At 46.6% G+C, this 4,287-nt stretch overlaps 1 pseudogene; it reads right to left on the bottom strand.

Annotated features, from left to right (window-relative positions):
* Positions 1–602: 602 nt before the first annotated feature.
* On the bottom strand, positions 603–721 carry LOC148035684 (5S ribosomal RNA; annotated as a pseudogene).
* Positions 722–4,287: the final 3,566 nt, after the last annotated feature.

The following is a 4,287-nucleotide window of genomic DNA, read 5'->3' as shown; positions in this document are numbered from 1 at the left end:
AGAAGGCATAAAAGAATTGAAAATGTAAAAATAAAAAGACCTTGAATTGGATATCTATATGCATCTCAAATATATTGATTCTACCCATGGAAGAACAAAAGAAGGTATATTAAAAGGATTGTAAACGTAAAACCAAGAAGGTCTTGCATTGGACATCTATATGCATCTCAATGATATTTGCATATTAAAAAGACTACTACATGCAAAGGTGCTTAGGTGATGATTGAGAAAATATATGGCACTTGTATGGAGGCCAAGAATATACAACTAAAGCAAAGATTGCATGGTTCATGGCATTGAAATAGAAGTATTAGTGATTATGTGGTGGAAATAAAATAGGTTGCAAATGATAATATTGCTTTAATAAATGTACGAGTTGATAATGATGATTCAATATTTGTTACTTTAAATACACTTGGACATGCATAAAAGTCTCTTAACACCCCTATTTCTATAAGAGGAGAATCTATGCTTGATTTTCAAGAGTTGATTGCTTTGCTGCTTACAAAAGAGATTGGGTTCCCTACCACGATGTCAGCGTGGAGAGTCAAGACGTGATCCGAGGGGATTGCCATGCCATGGTCTCAAAACAAGCATGAAAAAGGGTGCAGCACTAGGACTTCCCAAAAGGTCACCCATCCCAGTACTGTTCTGGCCCAAGTGCGCTTAACTGCAGAGTTCTGATGGGATTTGGTGTATTAGCAGTGGTATGACCACACCACAAACACAAAGGAATTCCAAAGAGCTCTTGTATAATAACAAAGTGGGATGAGAGAGCCTAGTATCGAGGCATGGCGGCATGCCATGCCATTCATGCCACAGAGGATATGTCTCAACACAAAACCCCAACCCCGCACACATAGAGGCAACACACAAAATATTGTATATACTAGGGATAAGATAGCTCTGAAAGAGGCTCTGAAGGAAAGATAGGGTAAAGAAAATCTAAAAGGCCTGTACAAAGAAGAAAGGGAAAGCCATATGGCCTTAGAGAAAATGTGTTACCTCCAAGGGTAGTGGAGGAAGTGATAAAGCTCTCGGAAAGGCTGGGGAAGTGATAGTCGAAGGAGAGCATTAGATACCCCACAAGGTGGCAATGGGAGCCTATAGACTATTGGGAGGACAAGATGATGGAGGTGCCCAGGAAAGTGGAGAGAGATATGAAGCACAAGCAAAGTGGCGAAGAAACATTTGGGACTCTGATCCATACAGCTTTGTAGAGCAGTTCGAGCAAGTCTGCGAAGCCAACGGCCTTAACGACCTGACTCAACGCTCTCAAGCATTTGGACTTTGCTTAGGTGACAAGGGAAGGACTTGGTATACAAGCCTAGATGCCACAGAATGAGCCAACTTCAATGGCCTCAAGGATCTCTTCATTAAGAGATTTTTCGAGCCTAGATACTCCGATAATCTACTAGTATTCTTGATGGACGTCAAGCAGAAAGAGAAGGAGGACATTCGCGACTACGTAACCCACGTGAGGAGTCTCTTCAAGAGAATCCCTATGGGCGAGCGACCGATTGAAAGAGCAGTTTCGACTGTATTCATTAGCGGAATTCGAGACGAGGAGTTATATAAGGCTTTGGCAGGCAATTCGAGCTTGCAGTGAGACGCGCTAGCTAGAGTATTAGAGGAAGCCATCAAAGTCGATGATCAGCTAAAAGAGCGGAGATCCAGGAGCTCGAAGCTAGAAGAGACCAACTCGCAAAGCTCAGAGAGAGCATCAGCCTCTAGTGAGAGCGATCCAGTCCCATCATCCCAAGATAAGGGGAAGGCCACCGAGACGAACCAAGACTTGGCTGATGTAAAGATGGAGTGAGCCAAGTTGCAAGACATGTTGAGACGACCAAAGCTCCCATACATCCAATGCATGTACTGTGGCGAAAACCACTTGCCAGCCGAGTGTCAAGACCCTAGGTCAAGACCTTGTGCTAACTGCGATAGGTTTGGTCATGACATCGCCCATTGTAGATTACCAAGAAGACTTCCGTACTCACAACCCTATGGCGGCCAGCCTTACCTAGCGAGCAGGCCGCAGCCATTCTTTGGAAGGGGAGCCCCATTTTCCCTTTCTACACCTAACGACATTAAGCCAGTTGTTCCTAGGATGGACATAAACCCTACTGGCATACCCAGACCACCTGGTCCTTACGTGACCCATCCACCGGCGATGCTCCAGTCCACTATGTGGAAGAACCAAATGAGCAAGAAACTTACATATGCCCTTACATCTCACATGACGATGAGGGCAACGTTGTCCTCATGGATTATCACCCCTTGCCGATGATGGCGTTAGGAAGAGGATGAGATAGAGGCCTAGGAGGGGAGACGCAGGATCGAATCACCTGTTGGACTTGTGGTCACCCAGATCATGTCTCATCACGCTGCCCTGAAAGGGAGCAACAAAACAGAGACAAGGCTGACCAAAGGTGTGCTGAGTGCGGAATCACTCATCTCTTCGTCGATTGCCCAAAGCGAAAGCCATCTTCTAGCTCAGCCAATCTACTATCTGTCCCATTGGGGCTGTTTGGTGTCGAGAATCTCGATGGGGAGGCTACACCTATCCCATTGCGGCTCATGACCCGTACCCAGACAAAGCAGGCCGGCATATCACTGCCAGGACCTAGCAACCTTGACGCAGCTTTGATAGGGAAGAAAAGTCGCAGGCGGAAGAAGAAGAGGTCAGAAGCTAAAATTGCACTAAAAACGGAGAGTGCTATAACTCTGCGTGCTGGAAAGAAGGTCTGTGACGCAGAGGCAGAGACTTCAGCCCCTAAGATGGCCAAAAAGGGAAGTGCTAAGGTAGTGGAAAACCCGCATCCGAAGCGACAGTTAGAGGCCATAGAAAAAGTGAAGGAATGGGTAAAGGAGGCTCAAGAGCATCTAAAGACGCTGAGCCCATCATAGAGGATGAGATCGATGATCTCTCCAGCATAAGCATGTCAATGTCACCTCCTCAACCAAGGTCGGGAGAAGCAATTACACCACAAGCAATGCCGCTAAGGCCAAGCCTTGATGCTATAGGGCCGCAAATCAGTCATGGCCATTAGCCAGGACAATCCAGGTTAGGAGAAAGACGAGCACCCAATGATCTCCTGACCACGTTGGTGACTACCCCTGTAACACTTAGCCTGGGAGATCTGCTTAGGCAGCATCCCACCCTATGGCAAGATCTTAAGCAGTGGGTTGAAGGGTCACGAGAGCAGGTCATGGCAGACCCTCATGACCATGATGTAGAGACGCAAATACCGAGTTTGACGCTGCACTCTATGCCTAGATCCTTACACGTCAATGCCTTCTGGGAAGGTTCTGAGATGCATGCGGTCTTACCGGTTCTAGCCCTAGGCAATACAACGCGAAAGGGAATCATGGACACAGGAGCTAGGGTTAGTGTGCTTAGCCATGAGGTGCTTCAGACTTGGGGAAACCCGCCTGTTGAAACTGCTAGGTTTAATGTCATATTAGCGAACGGGATGAGAGTCAAGCCATTCAGGGTGCTTAAGAATTGGCCAGTGAAGATCGCATGTGTCCAATTCTCTATGGACTTTATAGTCATGAAGGGAGTGGACTACGATATCCTATTAGGCTGACCCTGGCTACGCAACACTAGAGTCATTGAAGATTGGGGTAACGGCTTGATCTTCCTTGGCAATAGAATGGATGTCGTGAGAATAGAGATGGACACTTGGAAGACCTCACCAGTCGACTTAGATGCCATCTTTGCTATGCTCAAGGGTAACACCTAGGTCAAGAAGTCCTATGGGCCCTTGACCAATTATATCCCATGCCCAGAGGACGAGCGGGATTGGATGCATGTCCTTGCTACAATCGACCTGCTATTCTCAGATCATGAGGCGTATGAACAAGCCATCAAAACAATTGGCAAGTCTAATGACACACCCTCCGTACCAGTCTGCATGATGGCAGGAACCCTTCATAGGAAACCTAAGCCTGTCAACTTCCAAGTCCCAACCAACAAAAGGGAACTCTAGGAGATACTGGAATACTTAACGGACAAGCTAGTTGGCAATCCAGTTGCAAACTTCAAACCACTCCAGGATCTCTTAGATGAATCCAAGTGGCAATGGACCAGAGCGCATGACTTAAACCTCATGTATAACTGGGCCCTAGTTCCTAACCAATGACAAGAGATATACCAAGCCCTAGGAGACGACAAGCAGTTTTAAGAAGAGGATTCTAACGATGAATGTGAAGACTGCCAATCCTTCAGTGACGAAAGTGAGGGTGAGGTAGATACCATGGAATACGACACTGAAGGACAAGAAA

This window comes from Lygodium microphyllum, chromosome 5, assembly GCF_053477565.2.
Source record: "Lygodium microphyllum isolate KBCC chromosome 5, Lygodium_microphyllum_v1.1.10, whole genome shotgun sequence".
Lineage (NCBI taxonomy): Eukaryota > Viridiplantae > Streptophyta > Polypodiopsida > Schizaeales > Lygodiaceae > Lygodium > Lygodium microphyllum.
This window is presented reverse-complemented; position numbering and strand designations above follow the sequence as displayed.